A 12,323-nucleotide genomic window follows, 5' to 3' on the forward strand; every position below is an offset into this window, starting at 1 on the left:
GTTGACAGAACACCTTCTCGGGCATGAAGGTCTAGTCAGAGACATATTACTGGCAGAAACAGGAGTTAAGAGAAGTAGAGGAATAGACTTAGATTAGATTACTGTTCGCAAATATTTAAGGATGTGAGATGTTTTAGTTTTAGGGAAATGCGAAGATTAGCTCTAAATAGAAAGGAGTGAAGGCGGAATGAAAAATAAAAAACGTTTCCACAACAAATCCTTGTAGGTATCGTGTATAATTTCACGTCAAAGTATATTTAACACACTGATAAATTTAACTTAATCGATGTCGATTTAACTGATCCAATATTATTTCACAAAATGAATTAAAAATTAGTGGATGATAAGAATCAGTAGAAATAACCAGTTCAACTCGGTACAAGGATTTCTCACAATTCGGCACAGTTAGTAACCCTAGTTCTAGTCCACAAATTCATCAGTTAAAACCTCTAATGATGCATGATAGAAATAATTTATAAATTGATTGTATATTATCCTCTAATGTTACTTACTATTCAACTTTGTTTTGTACTACTTTTTGGTACAACCGTTGCGAAATCATGATGCAGATAGGTAATTTGTTTCATTTAGTTTTTAATTTATGATTCTACGTTTACTATATTTCTTATTACATTGTTGAAAACAGCGTGGGCGAGCTTCTTTTAAAATTCTCAGTTTTATTATATCTTTGTGATTTGGTGTGATTTAACATAGTATTAGATTCCATTTGCGTGTCCGTTAGCGCATGTACCCACTTTAAAATCTAAAGAAATCTAAAGTTTCATTTAATTTTCAACGTGGGTGGCTAATAATTATACATTTGAATTAGACAATGAAACGAAATACCGTATAGGTTTAGGTATAATTATTGTTATTGTAAATGGCAATAAATAACTGAAGCCGGACAGTTTGCTACGACGGAAAGATAGTGAATAATAAAAAAACTCATAAATATACCTTCTATTTCTTGTGGACTGTTTGTAACCATTTTTACAAGAATCGTTAATTTTCGTCTAATTAAATATGCTAGCACACATAAGTCCGATACTTTCTTGCAAACGCAAGTACAGTGGATTTCGCGTATAACGACAACGAAGAGACCACTGTAATTTCGTCGTTATATCCAGAAGTCGTTACAGGCAAAGTTAAAAAAGATACAGACACATACTGTTTTTCAATTTTGAAACAATTTTCGCCTTTTTTTTTAACAGTAAATGTACATCTGGAAGTCATACTTATTTAAAAGTTTACTAAACGCAGTTGGTACTCAGAAACAACGGCAAAGGTCACCACATTTGTTGACTATTTGTGTGAATGTAAACAAAAGATAAGAAAGCTTTTTGTGTCTTTAGCGGCCGACACCGGTCGCTATATCTGCATGGGATTACTAGGGATTTGTTACAAATAATTCATTAAAAACAGTCGCTATACCCGAACTCGGCGTTACATCCGAAGTCGCTATAACCACATGAATTTTATTCTAGAATGCTGTAAATTCAAGGAACTTACATATGACGTCGTTATAGCACAATGGTCGCTATAACCAAGGTCGTAATAAGTGAAATCCACTGTAATTTGTTTGAGAATCATTTCCAGTAGGTGCAACGTCTAGTGAAGTTATCATAACATTATACTTTAAATTATTAACATTTTAAAAGAGTTTAACCCAAAATAAGTTTTATGATCCCTTTGAAAAGTTTTTGATCTAGCCTACCGTAATTATCACTTGGCCGAAAACTACTACAACTGGTTGAAACGATTTTCTCAATTTTATGACAGTAATTAAAAGTCGGCGTCATTTAACATTGCGCTGACTATAATTTACTTCGATTTTATCTCCAGGTTGGCTGCGTTTTCTCGTTTCAGTACTTTCATATTTAACTCTTTCAAATCCATTCAATTTATGCCACATTTTGTTTTGTGATTAATTACTCGCAATTAATGCAATATTTGTAAATTTTAATTGCATTACGAGTACAATTCGAACGTTAATTGCACGTTGAAAAAGCACATTTTCCAATATCCAATTAAAATGGTAATGATTATCAGAAGACAACAAAGCGATCCCATACAATAATTATTGTTCTTATTGTAATTAATAATAGTTGTGGCGCAACATTTCGGTTAATTAATAGTTTACGTTTGCGCTCCGTTTGATGGAAATTGCAGTTTAATTGAATAATTACCGTTACAATAAGCGCATATTAATCGATTCAATTACAAATGATATTATGTTGCAGTGGGTGTGGGCAACTAGCCAGAGAACGCTATGCAAACATACTCCATGCACCGCACTGCTCTGTATGGTAAACAGTAAACTTATCGTGTTGAATTAAAAGTCCACTCGCTCTCATTCCTCTGTGTATAATTACATTTTGTAATTTTTAGACGCCTTGTTGACTTTTCTATTAATGGTTACGGATCAGCAAATATTTAGAGCAATTAAAAACATTTCAATAATGTCTTCATAACATTGTAGAGTGCCTGTTTTTTCTTCGCTGAACGAAATTGTCGGATTCTTGAAATATTTTGAAGAAACGGTAACACCTTTCAAAGGCATTAAATTGTATTTGGTAATTATTTTGGTGGTGGGAACGTCGTTCAGATAGGGGTTGTGGGGGGTGCAAGAGGTAGAGGGAGGTCCAACGATTTCGTCGCCTTTTTTTTTAATAGTGAGGGTCGTGAGCTGGAGATGGGGGAGGTAAACGCTAGATGTCTAGATGATGGAACGCTCGTTCGAACGGTGGGGGAAGGGGTGGAAGGATGCTGTCCTTGAACAATCCTAAAAAAGTAAAAGTTGGTGGGGGACAGTGTGGAGACGCAGGGGAAAGGTTTAAGAAATAGTTTGTTTTTAAATTTAATGTAAGGATAAATTAAGAACTTTGTGTAGGTTAAAGGTGAAGTAAGGCACATAGAGGGTGGGTAGGGGTTGTGATGTAGTGGAGCGCTTACCTGACAATTAACCATGTAATGTATGATACTAAGTGAGACTATATCTCCAACTCCTCTTTCTCCACATCACCGGCCTCACTTCTTATCAATGGGGATGATGTCCTTGGGTCTTCCCCACCCTTTCCACGCTACACCCATTGGAGCGACGGTCCCATCGTCTAGGCTTCTAGACAAGTACCATGCATTTATTTTTCAGAAGGTGATGTTGATCCCTATGTTCTGTTCTTGATTTGCCTGTATTCGGTAAAACAAAAGGTTAATCGAACATAAATGTTATGTATTTTCTTGTGAGAATTTTTTAGTTTTATGTTGCACAAGCAAAATTTTCTTTTCAGCCAAGTGTACCTGAAAATATCGTCTAATTCTCTAAAATTTGTCCTAAACGTCGTATTTTTCGAGAGATGATGCTGTCCTTTAAAGATTCCATGCAGCAGAATATCGCTATGTTCGTTTCTTAATTCGCCACAAATGTATATGCCTTATAGTTCTGTCTGTCCATAATGTTTGGTGACGATTCACGTTAAAAAAAAACGAAAGAACAAACAGTAAAGATTCTCACTTAAGGATGTTTGGGAGGTATGTCAGAATGCTACGAGACAAATAAAAATTTAGACGAACCTTCCTCATTTAATTGTAAAACTCCTGTAAAAATTGCAAATCGATTTACTAAACCGTTAAAAAGTTATTGAAATTTTAAAAAATTGTAATTTTACACGTCATTTTATGGAGATTCGTTAACCGANCATTAATACTCAATGTATGATTCAGAATTTTTGATCTATTTCAACCAAAACTCATATGCACGTGCAAGTATGAGTTAATTAATATTATTTTTTATTTTTTCTGAAGGTTCTAAATTTGTAATCTATATTCTTTATACTGAAGATTATACAGTAAATAGTAATTATCAGGTTGTTAATCTGTAGTTTCAATTCAGAGATGAAGAACATAAACGAGGGGGTTAATTCTGGGCAAATTGAGCAACACCTACCCTTAGCCGACTTATCAAAATAATAAATGTTACGCTATAAGGGAGGCCAAATTTCATGGAAAACTTAAATACTTATGATGTCAACACTTATCTGTGTTCGTAAAATGCCAAGCGAAATGGAATAAGATTTTGAGATGTTTCAGTATAACCCAATTTAACTCTATACACAACCAGTCCCTCCTTGCTCTAATTAAATTTTTATGATCAGTATATTATCAATATTTTGGAAATAAATAAAAAGTTAAAAATCCTTGAGATAAGTAAACATGATATTGAAATTAATTGATGTAATTTAGAAAGATTATCTGTAACAAAACAAAATAAATTACATTCAAATGGTGAACAATGAACATGACTATAAAGGTTAAGTCGGTCCTAACTTATCATTATATTTAAGTTTTGTAAAATTCTGTTTTTTTTTATTATCCCTTCTGCTTCCATATATATGTGATAGAGTTTACACTGTGTATAGATACTAGTAGCAGTATTATTAGGGTTATCATTGTGTATGCGTATAGTTACTGTAATTGTTAACATATAATTTGTTCTTTTGTGTAGTACCTAGTACCTATAGGTATTTATTAAATGATGATTAATTTTTCATATGTCTATTAGTCCGCGGCGTTTTCTATTTTTCACCGAATTGGTATCTAATCAATTATATTTACTTTTTTTAGTATAAATACATATAAAACGAAATACCCGCCGAATATAAGCATAGCCCATGCGTTTTCATATTTCAAGTCGTTCTAAAATTACAGTGTTTGTAAAAAAAAAGTAATAAATAGAATTAACTGATTTTTTCTGCAATGTATAATGTGTTTTTATAAGTTTTTAAAATCTATTTAAAATCGGTAATATTATGCCGTGGATATACTGTTTACCTTAGTTGAACATCGATAAGCTATCGTTGAAACATTTTGATTGTTATCAGTGTCTAATTAGGTAATTCTCAGTTATCGGCAATGAATTAATTACGTTCTAATCATACATTAAAAGGATTGATTTGAGATAAAGCTGCTAGTTAGTTGATGTATTAAGTGATATGACTGTTTTAGTCTTACAATGCTTACATCGATGTGCTATATTATGTTTATCGCGTACCACCTTCAGTGCTGTAATTGTTGTTTAAAAAATCTTGTTTTTACAACATCCTTACTTCATATTGCAGCAATTTTACTCTGTAAGTGCTAACTTTTATTTATATTTTGAATTTTAATATGGAACAGTACATTAGAATTTAATGTAAATTTCAAGTTTACCTACAGCTAAGGCTCCGATAGGAGTTTGTTTTAGTCATTTAACAGTCCTATATGATGTTTATTATCACAAAAGTTATGTGTAATAATAATTTAATTTATATGCAGTTTGTTACCTACAGCAGGTGTGATCTAGTCTCTGATACGTATACGTATGTATTTTATACACTTCTGTAATATATTTGAGTTGATATAGATTAAGTTAGGTTAGGTTAGGTTAGGTTGTATTATGTAAATAGGATTATCTTCTATTAAATTAAATTATGTGAAAATTATAGAGGTAACTTGCTTTGCTTATTTCCTATATACGAGGGTGGATTGATAAGTTTCCGGCCTAACCAAGAGATGACGCCACTAGGCCTACCTTGAGGTGACATTCTATAGTACCATCCTTGGATAGCTTGTAGCTATAGTTTCAGCCCGATCTCCTTGCTAGTGTAGGTTTGACAGCACGCTGAACAAGACGCCTCTGTGGTTTTCGTAAAAATGGAAAAGCAGGAAAATCGTGCTGTCATCAAATACTTTTATTTGAAGGGGTTAACGCCGAAGGAAATTAAAAAAGAGATGGACTCAACACTGGGGACATCCTCCCCGTCATATTCAACCGTTAAGCAGTGGGTTTCCGAGTTTAAAAAGGGTCGTGTGAGCACCTCTGATGGGCCTCGCTCAGGACGCCCCGTTGAGGTCACAACTCCAGATATGATCGAAAAAATTCATCAAATAGTGCTGGGAGACCGCAGATTGAAAGTGCGTGAGATAGCTGAGACCTGTAAGATGTCATATGAACGTGTGCAACATATTTTGCACCAACATTTGCATATGGAAAAGCTCTGTGCAAGATGGGTGCCGCGTTTGCTAACAGTCGACCAAAAATTGATTCGAAAAAACATTTCTACCGCAAATTTGTCATTGTATAAGCGTAATCCAAGCGAATTTTTGCGTCGATTCGTAACCGTTGACGAAACGTGGGTCCACCACTACACTCCTGAAACCAAAGAACAGTCTAAACAGTGGATTGGACCAGGGGAACCAACTCCAAAGAAGGCAAAAACAATTTTTTCGGCGAACAAGGTTATGGCTACTGTTTTTTGGGATGCAAGAGGTATTATATACATTGATTACCTTGCAAAGGGTAATACTATCACTGGTCAATACTACGCAGACTTATTGCAACGTTTGAGCCACGAGGTGAAAATTAAACGACCTCATCTGGCGAAGAAAAAAATCTTGTTTCATCACGATAACGCACCAGCGCACACGTCAATCGTTGCGACGGCTAAAATCAACGATCTAAAGTTTGAATTGATGCCGCACCCTCCTTACTCTCCAGACCTAGCCCCGAGTGACTATTTTCTGTTCCCTAATCTCAAAAAATGGCTTGGCGGTAAGAGATTTGCGGACAATGAAGAAGTAATCGAAGCTGTAAATGGTTATTTTGAGGAGCTTGACGAATCAGTCTATAGAGATGGCATTAATAGACTGGAACACCGCTATGAGAAATGTATCAGCCTTGGAGGAGATTATGTTGAGAAATAAAAAAAAAAAATTTTTAAAAACCTTGTTTTTCTTGGTCAGGCCGGAAACTTATCAATCCACCCTCGTAGTCCTCGATATTATGGACATACATGTTCCTTATTCAGTTGTTCCATTTGATTTCGTTATGTTAGTTTATTGGTCGATAACAGGGTCGTACTTAAAGTTTCTTTTAATAATAGGTTTCCAGAATAATAGTTGCATATTTTTACATTAACTCTTTTGTTTCATTGTCTTCAGTATTATTGATACGCATAGATCTTCGTTATGCATTTGTACCATCTCATTTTAATTAGACTAGTTAAAATAGATTAGGTTATGGAATATCAGTTGGTGACTGACAAACAACAGGATCATTGTTGCTCACACATTTCATACATACCAAACCCATCGGCTGTCTGGGCGTTATTGCTTACATATTTAATAGTCGCGTATTTCGCGGCCCATGACATTTTAAAGCACCTCTACCACTGCAACCACACAAGCGATCTCAGCCTATCATCAGCAGGCCCAGTTCAATTCCCGGTCGATACAGTGTTCCAATTATGCTTTTTTGCCTACCTTAACGGCAAAATACACAAATGATACTTATTTTGTGCACGTTTATGATATGTTTCATTCCCCATCTTTTATAATAAATACCGAAAAAATGAGTTTCGATTGAATGTTGGTTCTATTGCTAGGGTTCATTTGTAATTCTGCCATATCTTCCATGCCTAATAAATTATTATTTTAGAGTCATCGTTTCTTCGGTGTGTGTTTATTAAGTTCGCACCTATGCCGGAGAAGTGAGTGAGTAAATTTTGTGTGGCCACCTTCTTAGAAACGTTAATTGCAACCATAAAGCCATTTCGAATTAAAACGTAAGAAGCCGTCGTGCTTAATACATAATTACCTTAACAGTTTGTTGTTATTTTCGTATTCAAGAAACACGTCACGCTTTTTCATACGGTCTCAGAATAAATTCTGGTCATGAAAAAAAAAAAAAGGATTGGATGGATTCGAGACTAGAATTTTCAATGTTTTCGTGTACGTTATTATCCTTGAACTATTTTGTACCTACTTATGAAAATACAAACAATTATTGCAGGTTCTTACGCTTTTGGTCATTCGTTGTTAATACCATTAACAAGATAAATTTATAACAAACGTCTCCGTGAACGTAATAACAAAAGCAATTAAGAATGTCATTTCAGCTTGTCCTAGTTCAAAATAAATGTTTATCTAATTTAGATCTTCAAAAAGAACACATTTAGCACAAATAATAGACCAATCCCAAAGAATAAATTAATTTACGAGTACAGTATTAAATTCGAGGATCTTTCTGTATACAGTGGAATTCGTTTATTATGACTCCGCCTGTATTGACCAACCGCTTAATATGAACTAATTGCAGTGTGAAGTTTGGTTTTCATATTAAATTCTCTACAGGAAAATTTGTATGTAATGACTCCGTTTAAAATGACATATCGTTTATTATGACTGATTCTCATGAAATCATATCCGGCAATAGTGACCCAAATGATTAATGATAACATTTTCGCTCATTTTTCTGACCCTTCTTATGTTTATATATTACAATTCATCGTTCTTTTTCTTTTTCTGTTAATAAATATATACAATTTGTAGTTTTTCGCTCTATTAAACTAAATAACTAATCAAAATAGAAAGTTGTTTATTTTGTAAGACTATGACTTAGTATGACGTATTTGTCATTTCCCTTCGATGTCATTATAAGCGGATTCTACTCTAGTTCTTTTATTTACGTTTCCTTTTGATTTTATTTCACTTTTTCGTCCATCAGTATGAGGATGGCTTTCAAACAAGTAGGCAGTTAGCTGAAGGAACTAGCGTGATCCAACGAATGAAGTAGACGGTTCAACATCTAGAACAATTAAGCCAAATTTGGGCTGCCACAAAGAAGGTGACCTTCATAAATGAGTGTGACGTTAATTATTGAGTTGATGGCCATAACATCCCGCGCTGTATTCGTTGTAGCGGTCTAAGGTGGCGGTGGTAGTATGTAATGGAAGCTGCCCGCGAGGTGGTCTTTATTGCCCATATAAAATTAGGTGGCTTTTGTTTTGACGAGTGTTAAATATGACCCGGTCGGGTTCGACTTTATTTTGTAACCGATACGCCAAACTATAACTGGTCGGACGGAGTTTTTACATCGGGCCAAACAACCCTCTGCTAAATGTCGTTTAAGAATGACCTCTTATACTCCAATATTCCTTTACCTATAAAGCTTAATAATAAGTAAAAACAAAAATGATGCAGGTAAAAACAAAAACAAAACAAACATTACGTTTAATAGACATCTATTAGAGGTATTTCAAGATGTCGTGGGCCGCGAAAGAAACATCAACTCGACGGTAGCTCCGGATAAATCTTATTATTGATTCGCACTATTTTCAGTAGCACACAATATTATTTAGGTCAACGTTTTTAAGGAAGGCAGTGTGTCACAATAATTGAAAATGTACTTGAAATCCATTTTTTCTCTTTGTTTTTGAATATACTGAATAGAGTGATAAACAATAATTGTAGGTTTCATAGTCTTTAAAAGGTTTCCGATTTTCTATAAAAACGTCTCTAGATTTCCTCTGTTTTTCGTTATTCACGTATCCTCGGTTATAGTATCGTCATTTGTTTTTAAAAAGGCAATTATTAAATGAATAAATTTATAATCAGTTGTTATTTAACGATATAATACATATCAAATTGTCCTTCAATTTTTGCTATTGGCTAATGAGAGATAATGATGCTTCGTTCGTATAATAAAACCAACAATAGTTATATTTTATTGAGCCCATTACAATAGGTACCATTTAATTGGCGTTTTCTTGTTAATTAATTGATTACGGTAGATATTTGTTTAAGTAATTTACAGTTTTTTAATTGCTTCGTAATGGCGTCTGATTTATGACACTTACGTCATCTACAAAACATATGCAAAGATGTGTGCTAGATATAGCCATATTTGCCGAAAAATCTTTAGATGATATTTGCAGTCTTTTGATTGGTTAATTAATTATTATTCAAAGTAGTCACTACCTCCGTCAACTTAGTAGACAAAAATAAGTATTTTAGCATTAGTATTTGGTGTGGTAACCGTTAAAATACAAGACTTTATTAATTATTTACCTAATTTGTTTATTCCGTCAATGCTTTCTTGACTGTATTGGTTGGTTGATAAGCTCACTACATCAAAATTGCACAAAATCCGGCTCGAAGGACCACTATTATAAAAGAATCAATACGCCAAGCGATTAGGCTACAGTTTTAATGTCGATTTTCTGCAGAATATTGTATATTTTTAAAATGAGTACCTAATAGACGAGTGTATACGAGGCTAAGAAGATAGAAGAAGGTTGCTAGCAGCAATGAGTTTGTTCGTCTATTGTATAAAAACGCATGCAATCATTTCGAAGTTCGTTCACGTTATCGACATTGAACTCACTTGTAACATAGAAAATTTTGTATGGTGCCTAACAGATTATATTCCCTCTCATTTGTCCGTTGTAACTTAAGGGCGTATGAAAGACAGAATACGTCGTGTGTCGTTAAATAATTAGTTCACATGCAATCTCTCAATATTATTTATACTAGGTATACATACTGAAGTGACATTTCGCATTTTCAGATTAGTATTCCACTAGATATGAACGATTTTATTTTATTATTGCTGTAAGGCAGAAAATAAATTTATTTTTATAGCACTTTTATTAAATGTCGAAAAAGAAAAGTAACATATAATGTTTTATACCAGTGGCGGCTCGTACATTAAGCAAGGTATCGTTTTATTATCAACATATATTGAGCACTTAATAATTTAGGAGAAAATATAGTGCTTGGATGCTCAGAACCTGTCGAATCAAATAAACAGTGCCCTATATTGATATTTACATTTTTGTCTCATAATCAGCACTCATTATGCACTAATTACCTTGATCATGATTAACTTCATCCGCTAATTTTTTCTGTTTTCGTTATATAAAGCTAACATTGAAAGGTTTTCTTAACTTCTCAAAAGAGCGTCAAATTTACAACTTTGACACTAAAATAGCACTCAATTAGCGCTAAATTTTCAGCAAAAAATTATTCTATTCTGTTCGCTTTACAAATGCTAGCTATACAGACATCTAAAAGGTACGTGTAAATATATTTTGGTTTGTATTATCCCAATGAAAATATGCTAAATAGGTAGATACCTATACCTAGTTTAAAAGCTTTACAGGGATACATTAAGCTGTAAAATGAATACTTTCCGTTTAACTTTTGGTCAGAAACTATGGCATACTTATATGGTGTAGTAATCAAAAAATCAATTTAAATCATAACCTAACCTAAGTAAACATTGGAGTTAGTTATTTGACTGTTTATTATTACAAGGAGTAGAATATAAACTAACTATGTAAATAAACACCGAATAAGTATAACGAGACGAAAAATTAGAAGTGGCTAATTTTCCTTATCCGGGAAACCAGATAACTCAGAATGGAAGGAAAAATAGAGATGTAATAGCGCAGGGTCATATCACTTTCAACAAGAAAAAATCACTTTTATGCTCGCGAAATGTTTGTTTAGAACTTCGAAAAAGATTGTTAATGGTGTATGTCTAGAGCGCGGCAATGTACGGGTGCAAAACAAGGACGGTGGGCGCGGTGGAAAAGAAAAGGTTAGAAACGTTCGAAATGGAAAAGTCAATAAGGAACAGACCAGATAGGTTGGTAGAACACCTTCTCAGGCATGAAGGGCTACTTAAAGGCATATTAGAAGCAGAACAGGAGTTACAAGAAGAATAAAGAGAACAAATTAGATTAGATGTGGAATGTTCTAGTTTTAGGCAAATGCGAAGATTAGCCCAGGAAAGGAAAAACTGGAGGTGCATCTCCAACTAGTCTTGGGATTGATGATAAAGCGTAACTTAGTCTTACGTATTCTCGTCCGTTTATTGGCAGCCACCACTGTATCGTGCTCACAATGAGTCCTTTAAAATGTTACTTGGTCACATATACGTATACCCATGTATTAAGTATGTCGCATTCAGGTGTTGTTACGTTAAAAGCATATTTTTATAATTATGTAATGATTTATGTGTATACGGCGTTTGATTTTAAATAAAAAAGGCATGTGGGTGTAGCTACCGTCATAGCACGCTATGATACTTTTAATTCCATGATGACATTTTCCAACATTTACTTGCGTTTAATGAACTATGTATATGCATTATGTACATTATTTATGTACATACGTGTACGTACTCAGGTACATTAATACTCAATGTATGATTCAGAATTTTTGATCTATTTCAACCAAAACTCATATGCACGTGCAAGTATGAGTTAATTAATATTATTTTTTATTTTTTCTGAAGGTTCTAAATTTGTAATCTATATTCTTTATACTGAAGATTATACAGTAAATAGTAATTATCAGGTTGTTAATCTGTAGTTTCAATTCAGAGATGAAGAACATAAACGAGGGGGTTAATTCTGGGCAAATTGAGCAACACCTACCCTTAGCCGACTTATCAAAATAATAAATGTTACGCTATAAGGGAGGCCAAATTTCATGGAAAACTT

At 33.8% G+C, this 12,323-nt stretch overlaps 1 protein-coding gene across 10 annotated transcripts in view; it reads left to right on the top strand.

Annotated features, from left to right (window-relative positions):
• Positions 1-12,323, top strand: part of LOC108739418 (zinc finger homeobox protein 3) — a 339,092-nt gene that overhangs the window by 192,470 nt on the left and 134,299 nt on the right. The window contains exon 1 of one of the 10 annotated variants that reach the window (XM_018473316.2): positions 5,005-5,126. The exons of the other annotated variants lie outside the window; for them this stretch is intronic. The gene's annotated coding sequence lies outside the window, so the exon portion shown is untranslated. Of the gene's footprint in view, positions 1-5,004; positions 5,127-12,323 lie in introns of those variants that run through there. 10 annotated transcript variants of the gene reach the window in all.

Source organism: Agrilus planipennis, unplaced genomic scaffold, assembly GCF_000699045.2.
Source record: "Agrilus planipennis isolate EAB-ADULT unplaced genomic scaffold, Apla_2.0 scaffold169, whole genome shotgun sequence".
Lineage (NCBI taxonomy): Eukaryota > Metazoa > Arthropoda > Insecta > Coleoptera > Buprestidae > Agrilus > Agrilus planipennis.